The sequence below is a fragment of the Thalia democratica genome, chromosome 6 (assembly GCF_965202585.1).
Source record: "Thalia democratica chromosome 6, ktThaDemo2.hap1.1, whole genome shotgun sequence".
NCBI classification, from domain to species: Eukaryota; Metazoa; Chordata; class Thaliacea; order Salpida; family Salpidae; genus Thalia; species Thalia democratica.
The window spans coordinates 60,994,736-61,007,644 of record NC_139170.1 but is presented as its reverse complement, the minus strand read 5'-3'; positions in this window follow the sequence as shown (position 1 = coordinate 61,007,644).

Below are 12,909 nucleotides of genomic sequence, written 5' to 3'. Positions count from 1 at the left end.
CAATCTAGATCGGTAGGCGTTTGGTGGTCTTTGGCTAAGTTCAAATAAAAACAAAAAATATTATTAGGCCACAGTTGTAGTATAAGTTTATACTCTTCACAAAAGTCCCAGATATATCTTCTATAAGTTTTAAACTTTCCATATATTGTACTTTGGATTTTTTACCCACAATTTCGAACCCAAGAACATCCAGTGAAAGTTTATTTTTTGCTTGCCTAATATATATGCTTGCAGGCAGCATCAAGTAATTAATAAAAAAATATTCTATTTTGCTGCACCTTGAGTCTTTGCGGACCACTTGTCTAGAAAATTAAACTAAAATGTACTAAACTCAACAAAAAAGACTAAAATTCAAAGAAATTGAAATTTATCAAGTTCTTTAAAAACTATTTGAAATTTATTTCTTCGTTACTAAATTATGGCTAAGTTCAATTAAAAATTATAAAACAATAAATTACTGCATAATACATCATTTTAAGCTTTTATACAAGTGTACAGTTCCTTTTTTTTAAACTGTTTTTTTCTTAACTAATAAAATGAAGATTTTTTACTGAGATATACTTTTACAAAAACTAAAAAAAATAATACTAAGTAACTAAGAACTTAGAGATTTATATGTTTGATTTTTTATTTTGACAAAATAAAAAAAATAAAAGGTTTTAATAAACTATAACATACTAAAACTTACATACATTATTTTTGATGTAGTTACAATAAAATATTCACCAAAAGATATCTTATATACTCTGTGTTTAAATATTTTTAAAGAAGCATTAAAGTAGTCATTTGTAACAAAAAGCACCTGTAAGTTTCTTTGAAACAATGCAATAATTTACGAAGAAATATTGTGAGGTTAATTAAAACAATAACTTATTATGAGAATTTTTTAAAGTTTAGTTAGGTACGAAATTTTTTTAGACTGTTTTCAAATTATGTATAATTTTTAGTATATTAATTTTAATTTCAAACACTGTTTGTATATTTACACTAGTTCTAAAATTTTTATTTAAACATTTTTTTTATAAGTATAAGTTTCTTTTATATCTAGTTTTAAAAACTTTATAACAACTTTAAATGTCAACAACAGCTTTACACTAATCATTTTTTTGACAAAATTTATGAAAGCAATATAAAAGACACATAACTAGTATAAAACTTCGTTTAACAAGCTGATTTAAGTTGTAATGTGAATAGCTTAGTTACGTTTTGTGTTTACTTTTAACAAAAGATACCTTAAGCTACTGCTTTTACTACTTAGCTTTTTCTTGAATTAACTTGAATTTTTCAATTATATTCGACGAATCAGTTTATTAGTGCCTCAAACTAAGTACTAAATCTTGTTTTGCTGTTTTCCAATTATATAAATATTTTTTTTGTTTTCATTGTATTTTTCTGTACACTAAAAGCACTGCAAATTGTTTAATAGTAGATTTGGGTATAAAAAACATTGTGTTTCATAAAAGGATAGTTTTTATAGGTACAAGTTGTTTTTTTATAAATGTTTTGTAGTTTTCTGTATGATGTATATCATTCTTATATCGTTTGTTTCGCTTAAACTTATTTTAATACACACTTTTTTACTCATTTAAAAGATCATAACACCTGTGTTGCTAAATTAAATATTAAAAAAAAAAAATAAACACATTAATCGATTTATTTAGTACAGCACTAAAAAATGATGAATTTTAAAATTCTGATTAGAAAAACTGTAAAAATAGCCAACTGAATTTACTGAACAAAGTATAAGACATATTTAACCATAGTTTTTATCAAATATGTGTTTGTACTGCATTTGCTTAAATAATTACTTTAAGTCGTAAATATTTTTAGTGTTAGTTAGTTGTTTAAAAATTTCAGCACAATATATTTACTTAAAAACTATTTTTATGTTTATATTTTAATAATTATTTGTAATACAAATTTTATTCATTAAAACTTTTTTACTTTTTTTTTGTTACTTAAAAAGGCTTTAAAAAAAAATAAAATATTATTTTCGAAGTCGTTTACATATTGTGTATGTTTAAATTATTTAGAGAATTATTTTTTTATAGTTATAAAAATCATTTTATTTTGAAAATTTGAATTTGAATTGACTAATGCATTATTACTCGTTTTAAAATTTTAATTCAACTAAAGTTCTAATTGCAACGTTGTTAAATTTATAATTTACTGTTAATTTTCAAGCACCATATAACAATGGTCAAATGTTATTTGTTAGATAAAACTGTTTTTGTAGTCGACAGTAAACAAGTTATTTAGTATAGAAAGTGAATAAAAAGTCGCTTAAAATTATTTTATTTATTTTACAAATAAAATTAAATAGTTACAAATTAGAAGCTTGTTGTGTTAGTATGGAATTAAATTTTCAGTAAAAATAAAATTTGGTTATGATCATTTCGTAATCAAATACGTTTAACTTTATTCAATTTACCTAGAAAAATAAAAACTATAACACTAATCATAGTTTGAGTCAACCTATATATAAACAAATACAGAAGCCAATTTAACGTTTCAAAACTTAAAGAGGTATTTGGGTCAAATAATTTTAGGTTATATTTTAATGGCATTAAGGCAAAAGTATACAGTTGTTTGATTAATTAAAAGCTATGATCGATTAGTCATACAATTCAAAAAAGAGCAAAAACAAACAATAAATTTCAAAACAATAAGTCTTACTTCGAAAATATTTCAAAATGTTCACTCAATCAAGTAAAATTTTAATCGGGAAAACCTTGAACAATCTACCGAGTAAGAGCTAACAACTTTGTATTGTTTGAGTTCGGTAAACAAAAGCTTTTTAATTTACGAGCGACAGAACACACAATGTAGAAAAAAATTTAGTAAACAAAAAACGTTTTGTGTTGTTTTCCAGTTTTAGTTAACTTTGTAGCTGATACTACAAGTTTATATGAGTTGTTAAGTTTTAATCATTTTCACAGTTTCAACTTTATTTCAAAAGTTTTTATCAATAAGCAAAATTTTTGTTTTTTTAATTAGTGTCAGATTATTTTAATTTAAAGGTATACTCTTATTGTTAGTTTGCTAACTCAAAAACAAAATTAATTGTTTTTATAAAACTATTTTTTGTAAGTTTTTGCATCATAAAACTACATTTATAAGAACGTCTTAATGTTAAGTAATGTTATTATTTTATTTATATATTTTGAATACCTATCTAGTTTAATTAATAAAAACTAAATTTAGTTTTTTTATAAAACCTATTCTAAACAAAAGGCTTTTAAGTTTGTGTTTTAGTTGTTTTATAAAATATATAATATTTTCAATCTCATTTATACCTTATGTTACTTAACTCTTAAACATTGTTTAGAAAATCCAAGCAACAAATATTTAAACTTAAGTTAAAATTTTTAAGCTGTAAACTTATGGCCCTAAAAACCCACGTATGTATTTTATTTTTTAATCGACCAAGCTTTCTAAATTTACTAACTTTTAAGCATGACATATATCTTAAAAAATGTTAAAATATAAAGTGAAAATTAGTTTAGGATAAGCAAAACATATTAGTAAGAATAAGACTTTTACACTATTTCTGTAAATGATATAAGCTCAGTCACCTGTTTTTTGAATAACATAAAATGTATATTTAATCAAAATGCAGTAAGTTTTTTATTGGTTTTGATTTTAAACATTAATTTAGTATAATTTATATTATTGATGGTTTCCGTTTAACCACTTTTCATATAAATAAACAAAGTACAGATTATATATTAATTTAAGACTGAATCAAACAGACTTTCTAATGTAATTATAAGTAAAAATAGAAAAAAAAAAAAGCTGATTTTATTCATTTTCAAGCAAAATTTCATAAAAAGATTTGTAAGTTTATTAGTCCGTCATACACAACTAAGATAACTTCTAAATTCTTTAAGTAATAAATACAAACAATCTAGTTTTTTTTTTTCTTTCGGTTTATTCACTAGAAACTCAAGCAACGTTTTTATCTTTTTTTTTTTTTAATTTTAAGTTGTAAAATTTTTGCAGAAATAACTTTTATTTATTCAAAACCTATCACTATGGTAACCGACTACTCCAAAAAGTGTTTCAAGACAGCCGCCTTTGTTGCCATGTTAGGAGAGATATTGTCGGTGGTTGCCATAGCAACCAACACTTGGACCAAGGAGTCCGGGCACAGGTAAATAGTCAATGCGTTTATAAATACATGTCTTTTGTGAATTAAAAGAATGATAAATTTAAAACTGTATTTATAAATTTTACACACAGGATTGGTTTGTGGGACCTCGAGACAGTCGACAATGGAAGAGTGTATAAATGGACTAGTGTTGGCGAATATGAAGGTACTAATTAAAACAAAGTTTTATGCATATAAGTATTAATTAATGTTTACGTATATTGTATAAATAATTTAAGTTGTCTACAATAGAAGGGTGTATAATGGAGTAGTGTCGGTGAATATGAAGATATTATGTAAAACAAAATTTTATGTTTTTAAGTATTATTTGTTTACCTATAGTACATATATAATTCAAACTGTTGATAAAGGAAGAGTGTATAAATGGGCTAGTGTTGGGGAGTTTAAAGGTTATTGTTATTTTCGTGAAAAAACATAACTGTAACTTATAGTAATTGAGTATTTTAACAACGGGAATAACAATTTACAATGTATAAACACAGAAATACTTGTTTTACTGATAACATTTTACAAATCCGAACAATGATAATTTTATTATTTAGTTTAACATAGTTTTACAAGTGTGGTACTAAACATTATAATGGATATTCAAACAATAAAGGTGTAAAGTTTTTTCAAGTTTATTGAGAATAATTAAGGATTTACCAACTTAAGGAAGCTTTATAGCGTATTTAAACATTATTATGTCAAAAAACGCATTATAACATCACAATTATCGAATCTGGTACGGTAGGAATATTGGCTTATATAGAGAAAAAGGCTTCAAACTAATAACAATTGCTTATCAAAAAATATTAACATGATTTACACCGTATAATAAATTTTCAGAATTTTTCACGATAAGCTTTATAAAAACTTTTAACACTTCATTGTAATTAAAATTTAACTACTATTACGTAAGCTAAACTTACAACTGCAAATATTATTAGAATAAAGTACGTTACAACAAAAATAACAACAGCAAAAATAAAGTAAACACAAAAGGTAAAAATAATTATTTTATGTTAAAAGTTGTTGTATATCTGATATTTTTAGTTTCTTTTAAAAATAGCCATTCATACTTTAAGTCTACTTAGTATATAAGTAAATTTTACCAAATTTAGGTAGTTACAATAATTTTTATGGAAATTTTAATAGATTGTGATTATAGTATGTATTTGCAAAATAAACTTATGATTAAATTTACTTTTTTTAAATAATAGAACATTTTCAAAGCTTAGTAGTTGTACCAAAACTTAAATTAATATTTTGAAACTTTTTGAATTTATAAAGAATATACTTCTTCAATAATTAAAAATAATCTTGTTTTCATAAAATAAAATTGTGGTTTTATCATTTAAATAAAACCAAAATGTTAAGTTTACAATTTAAATTATTCAAATAAATAAAATTATCCAAAACAAAGTTGAATACACTTTAATTAACTTATAAAATATTTTTTTTTGCAATACTTGTTCAAAGATGCAGCATTAGTATTAAAAATCACATATTGTAAGATTTATTCCTTTTTCAATATTACTTAACAAAATTTATTTTAATTATACGTACTTTTTCATGTTAATGATATATAGATTTATTAACTAATTTAAAAGATTTTAAGTAAACTTTAAGTGTAAATTCATCGATTTTTTATAATATTTCATAAGTTCATCTAAAACATAAAAATATACAGTTAACATTTCAAATATCTTATGTAACAAAAATTTTATTGATAAGTTTACAACAATTTTGTGTACTTTTAACTATGAGTAAACAAGTTTTTCCAAGGCCGTATTACTTCGATGTTTTGATTGCTTAAATATTTACGTTCATGAAATTCTCTGAACAGCATTAAAATTTTGTTTACTTTGTAATTCAAATCAGTAATACATTATGCCGATGTGTTATGTAAGCAATATAATGTTTAAATTATTATTATAAATTTAAAAAAAAATAAAAACCTTAAAAAACCATATATACTTTTTAAATTTTTGTAAGCTATTTAGAAATGATTAAACAATTTTAATAATCATATATTCATTTTAAAGTTATGTTATAAAATGATTACTTTATATACATGAGAATATTTGTTTGTGATTTTTCTGCAACTTTAAGTACAAAATCATCATAGTACAAAAACATTCTTAGGCGTAAAAATTTTTTATGTAAACGATTTTCTTTTTAATAATAACAAATACGAGACTAAACATTTTTTGCAACATTTTTCTTGTTCAAATTTTTATCGAAGCTAAATTTTCACAAACTTTAATAGGTAGAAAGCATTCTTGGTTTTAATAATTTAAAAAAGAAATCAGCTAAAAAACATACTTAAATATTTAAACATTTTCTTTAGTCTAAATTATCCAAAAGATAAATAAATTAAGTAGTTTTAAACATACCATTTTAAAGTTTGAGTACCAAAACAAGTTTAGTAAGAAATAAAGGACTGAAAATGTTAAGCTTTATTTTTCAGAAAAACTCTAATAATACATTATGAAAACAATCTTGCTAAACTTTACCTTTTACATAAGAAAAGCACTTTTTACAAAAGTAAAAAATTAATTAATTAAAAATAAATTTAAACACCTACAGATTTCTACTACAGCACATGGATGAACGGAGTAAGGGGAATGATTATTGCAGGTAGAAAAAAGTTGTGATATTACAAATAATTAAGAATATTCAACTACTATTACTATTAATAAGTTAATTTACATGGATTAGAAGTTGTAATGGTGATTAAGTGTGTTTTAGTTTTTTTATACTTTTTAAGCTAAAACAGACATACGCAATACATATATATATGTTTAATTAGTAATACAATATAATGTTTAGATTCATTTCTATATTGTAATACAAGTTACATATGTTTATTTTAGTGAATGTTGTAATTTCAGGTATTGTAATCGGATGCCTTGGAATCTTGTTCAATATGTGGGTTCTTTGCAGCACCAAGAACGAAATGGTTCATGGAACAACACTAATGTGTTACTACTTACTTGCGTGTAAGTTATGAAAATAACATTCACTATATTATGTAGTTTTATCAATACCATACATAGCACTGTGCAGTTTTAAATGGAACAACGCTAAAGTTCTATTATCTGATTGCATGTAAGAAATAACCTATAAAAGTATAACAAACACAATTATACAACTCTGATGTTCTAATATTTTTTACTAAAACTAATCCAAACATTGTAATAAAAATACCACTAAAGAATAAAAAAAACTTATGTAAGTGAAAAAAATATTTTAAAAAGCATTCATGAAAGGCTAAAATTTTCAATAAGTTTTCATAATTTGATAAATAGTAAACAACTAATATAAGTTTTTTTTTTTTACTTATTATTTTATTCCAAGCAGTTGAAATACTTGACTTAAAAATATGAAAGACATAAAAAATCAAACAGTGAAAGTAAATATTGTTTTTTATTTAACTTAAGTAGTACAAAAGTATGACGTTTCTCTTTGTATAGTTACAAATTTTTCAAAGAATATATATTTAGTTAAAACAACTATTTTCTAAGAGTTATAAAAGTTCTTCGATAGTTGCGACAACAATATTTTCTCAACTATTTTCAATAAAAAAAATTTATTTTATTAGAGGATATGATAAAGCCTGGAACTACGAAGGAATGTATTTACATTTGTTAAATATTTTTTTTTAATAAAAACTTTTTTTCTTAAACAGTTACAATGGTAGTCTCAGCAGTATCAACCTACTGCTGCAAAATTCCCCAACCGTGGAACTCAGAGACCGGATCGTTTAGCACTGTGAACATTGACAAGTACGTGTTCAGGGGAGGATACGGCTACTCCATGTGGTTTGGCTGGGTTGGTTGTTTATAATTATAATTGAAATCATGCCAATTGGAATTTTAAGTAATCAACAGAATATAGTGTTTTGAGTGTAATGTTGTAGAACTAATATGGGTTTTGATATTCTTTTAATTTAATAACTCCTTTATTATGTTTTATTTGACTGTGGATTGAGCGTATATAATTTTTTTTTTTTGGAATTTAATATCATGCAAATTATTGAATTAGTAGATAAAACAAATCACTTTATCTAAAGCATAGTATGATTGTATTTTTTATAATCTTCTATTGTTAGGTGTATTTTATTCTATACTTACTACATAATTTTTTGTAAGATCTTGTTTATACTTTTTGTAACACAGCAAATACCATAATCAAAAAGTTAAAAAGCTTAAGATATTTCTAATTTACACTTAAAGTTTAGATTCATTTTACTAAAACTTACTTAAAAATAATAAAAAAACTTATAAATTTTTTTTAGTTTATATAAACGAAATTAAAGCTTAAAAAAGAAGTTTATAATTTTTAAGTTTAGTTTCTAGTCTACTAGCTCATTCATTATTTACAATATATAAGGTATTAAAATACGTTATGTAACTATAGGAAGGTCAAAAAACGCTGTTGATTGCTTGTTTGATAAACAGAAAATTTTTAATGCATTTTTACAAACAAAATTTTGTTCATGTTGCTTAAAGTTAAAAATAATGCTTAAACAATTTAATTTTGATAAAAAATTTAATTGCCTAAACTCTTAAATAAATCATTAAATGTAAGCATTTTATGGATACGAAGGGCAGTTATAGAATTTAAATTCTGTAAAAACGTTATGTTTGTGAGAGCGTTTAGAAATATATATTTGGAAAGGCAAGTATTTGAAATAAATGAAATTTATAAAAAAGAATATCTATATAAGGGTATATCACAGATGTTCTTGTGCTAAAACTTTATTCCGACTAACGGCGTTTCACTGCTCTAAAATAAATTTAAGAACAGATCTACGGAGTCTCAAAAAGCTCTAGAATTTGAGACTCCGTAGATCTGTTCTTAAATTTATTTGAGAGCAGTGAAACGCCGTTAGTCGGAATAAAGTTTTAGCACAAGAACATCTGTGATATACATTCCGATAAGCTTAGCTTATCAGGATCTCCAGGATTTAACGCCTTATAACGTTACATCTTATATAAGGGTATATAAATAAAGAATTTCTAGAATTCTTTTAAAATAAATTTTCTGTATTATTTAGTAAAATCTATTTTTACTTTTCAATAACCTGGCAAGAACTTGTTTTGATTTCAAGGCTAGTTTAGTTGCTTTAAGCTATCATTCTTATACAGCTTACCTCAAACTAAGACCGTTTTCCTTTTAAAACTATAATGATAAAACTGGTCTTATAATACTGTATACTAGCAAATTTTTTAGAATTTTTTTTCTACAAGACCGCTGACAGTGTCTTTCTTACACTTATAATAAAACTAATTTAGTATTTTAAATTATTTTTTTTATTATTTATTTTTTAATAGGTTGGTGCCGGAGTTTTCTTACCCGCAGCAGGTCTCGCTTACGAAGGAAGCAACCAAAAAAGAATGGCAGACAGAAAAGCGAGATACCAAGAATAAATTATTATATTTAAACGTTTTTTTTTCATTTATATTTGAACGTTTGTACCGACAGCTATCAATAATATATTCTTTTTTTACATTTCTTACAAATTTGAATAATAGTTTGAAACTTGTGAAACTTTTTGAATTGTTTTTGTTTAAATATTTCCTAAATTATTCCTTAGTTATTTTTATTAAAAAATACACTTGCACTAGAGTTAATCAATAACTTTTGTATAATTGTTTATTAACTTGTTGTATTATTCATGGAGACTAATCTTTAGTGTATTATACTAAAACTAAAAACTTTTGTTAAAGATAATTGCTACATTTAAGTTTTTTATTTAAATCGTTTTTAGAAGTTTAGAACTTTTATAAGTTAATTGTGTTAATATCCTAATATAATCGCTGATTAGATATAACTATTTTGAGTTTCTCACTTACGTTGTTTTTCATAGAAATTTCATAACAGTTGATTTCTCATATAAACTTTAATTTGAAAATTTCTTATTTAATAACTGAAAGGATTTTCGTACACCAAGTCTTAGGACAAAATAATTTGGGCGTCGTTTAATCAAAATAAGAATAACAACATAAATAGACATAAAAGTAACTCAAATATTTTTATCTTAAAGTTAGTATCATTTTTTAGTAGAAAATATTGTTTTAGTAATTTTTAATAAGCCTAGACTAATTAGGTAACTTTTAACAATCATTGTGCTATATTCACTTAAACATTAAAATTGTAAAAACCTAATTGACAAAATGAAAAATCTGTTTTAACAAACTTAATCTTTTAATAGAAATTCTTATTTAAACGCATTATTTAATTAATTACTCGTGTACTTAAGCTACCATTGCAAATTCTAACAACATATATTTTTTAAGTTTAAGTTTGGGTTACATTATTTTTATTCGATGCTTTGTAGTTACGTAAAAAAAAACTTTTTAAACATTTTTCAATGGTTATAGTATAATAGTTACTTATTATAGTTTTAAAATACGTTTTTAAACTGTAAAAAAGTTAGTAAAATTAATTAAGAAAGGTTATTAATAATAATTAGTTTAACCATGATTCCTACTAGTAGCGTTTTTTTTAAGTAAAGTTTTAATAATAGGTTGTGAAATGTGTTGAAAGTAATAGCTATTTAAATTATTTTCAAATAATAATTGACTAGTCAAGTTGAGTGTTGTAGCTTGGTAATTACTAGCACAATCAAGGTTATTTACTAAGTGTTCAGAAATAGCAGATCTTTTTGAAGCATTTATTACTCTAATAGATTTAATTTTCTCATTACTCTTACAAAATTCGTCAATACTTCTGCTATTAAAAGATCTGCTATTTCTGAACACTTAGTAAATAACCTTGATTGTGCTAGTAATTATAATTTAAAAAGATTTAAAATTGTTAAAAAATGTTTTCACATTTCGGATTTAATTAAACTTGAGGCTATTTGTATTTTATTAAGAAAACCTAAGTTATATAAACATAAAGATTTTGATTATACTGTTTCGTTGTTTTCTTAAATTGTTTTATAAGTTGTTGCTTTGCTCTGTTTTATTATTATTTTTTTTAGTTGCATTGTAATTATAAGTACTTATGTATTGTTAATTACTCTTTGCTTTATTATTATTAATTACGTTGATTGCATTTCCACTATATAAGTTAAATTTAAAACTTTATTTTTATTGCTTAGTATTCAACTGATGAAAGAAGCATGAAATATATCTTGTTCTAAAAATTGAGTCTCATTTATATAGTTTGAAAGAAATTATTCTAATGTCAAATAATGTTTAATTATCTAAAGAAAAATTATGACATACATGTTGTTAAGCTCTGTAATAAGCTTATAATGACTCATTGCAAAATTACTAAGAAAAGTTTATGTATAGAAATGTTGAAACAGTGTAGCCTTAAGTTTGTATTACCTAAATGGATCTTATTTAGAATAAGAAGTTCGAAATTAAAAGTGTCTAGTAAAGTTGAAAATTTGTTTTTGAAATGTGAAATTGTGAAAATAGAGAAAATTGTAAAATATTTAAACTCTGAAATTGAACTTATGACTAATAGCCTGAAAAATGAAATTAAATCTGAGGACTTTAAGAATTTTTTGGAATATATAAACTCTGTTACCACTAAAAACAAGAATAAGTTAAGCATACAAAACCAAAACAAACTACAAAAACTGATAGCTTTAAAATATGGAAAACTTGCCAAGTGTAGCGTATTTTTATAAGCCAACATATTTTAAAACAGTTATGTGATATTGCCTCGAGAACATTTTGTAGTTGTAATCTATTAACATTCACGTATAACTAGTGTACGTGTAGTTGAAAACTAACTAAGTTTTCTTGTTGAAACTACTCTAAATTTTCAATATATGTGGTTAATAATTAAACAAGTTTAACATTAAAAGAGTTAATATCAGATTTTATAAACAGTTTTATGATAGTCTATATGCAAAACATAAATTTATACCCTTTAACTCCTTTAATTTTATTCTGCGTGATATATATCAAGTTTATTTTTGTTGTAAATAAACTTGTTTCTCAAGAAATTAGACTTGAATAAGTAAAATATTTAAGAAAGTATGGTTAAGTGTGATGGTGTTAATATAAGTAGCAAAAAGTTAGAAACGCTATTAGGCTATCTAAGTTCTTTTAACCTTCGAAGCTCTTTATGGCTTATAAGTACTATTAGCTCTCTGAACTCTCTAGGTTTTAAAGCTGTTTCAGTTTTCTAAGTTCTCTCAGCTTTCTATACTATCTGCTATCTCTCAGTTTCCTAACCCTTCTAACCTTTTGAACATTTCTCACCTGTCTCACTTGTCTCAGCTTTTTAAAATCGCTCGGCCTTCTCAGTTCTCTTAACTATTCAAATTTAGTAAGAAGATTCTGCAAGTAAGCTTCAAATAATATTTTTATATTTCTCATTGGTTTCGCATTTACTAAAACTTAATCTTTCTAAACCAATTCTTCATGGAACGTTTAAGATTTCTTCTTAATTTAAAAAAATTATTCTAACAAAAAGCATTTTTGTTTTATACCAAAAGGTAGTTTAACTTCTGATAAATGCTGAGAAAAGTACAAACCCGTACTAAGAGGTTTCTCATATTTTTCTTCAAATTGCTCTATCGTTTTGAGACGTCACTAACAAGCAACACAAACAGACGCTTCGTGGTTGAATTTAAATCCATCTTACTAAATTGACATACCTGTTGTTTGCTTAGTACTTGCCATTTTATCAATTTCGTAAAGTCTTTACTAACGACTTTGCATTTAAATTTTTCTGCGGAGCTAAATAGTCACAACTGAAACGTTGTAGTGTATCTAGCTTTG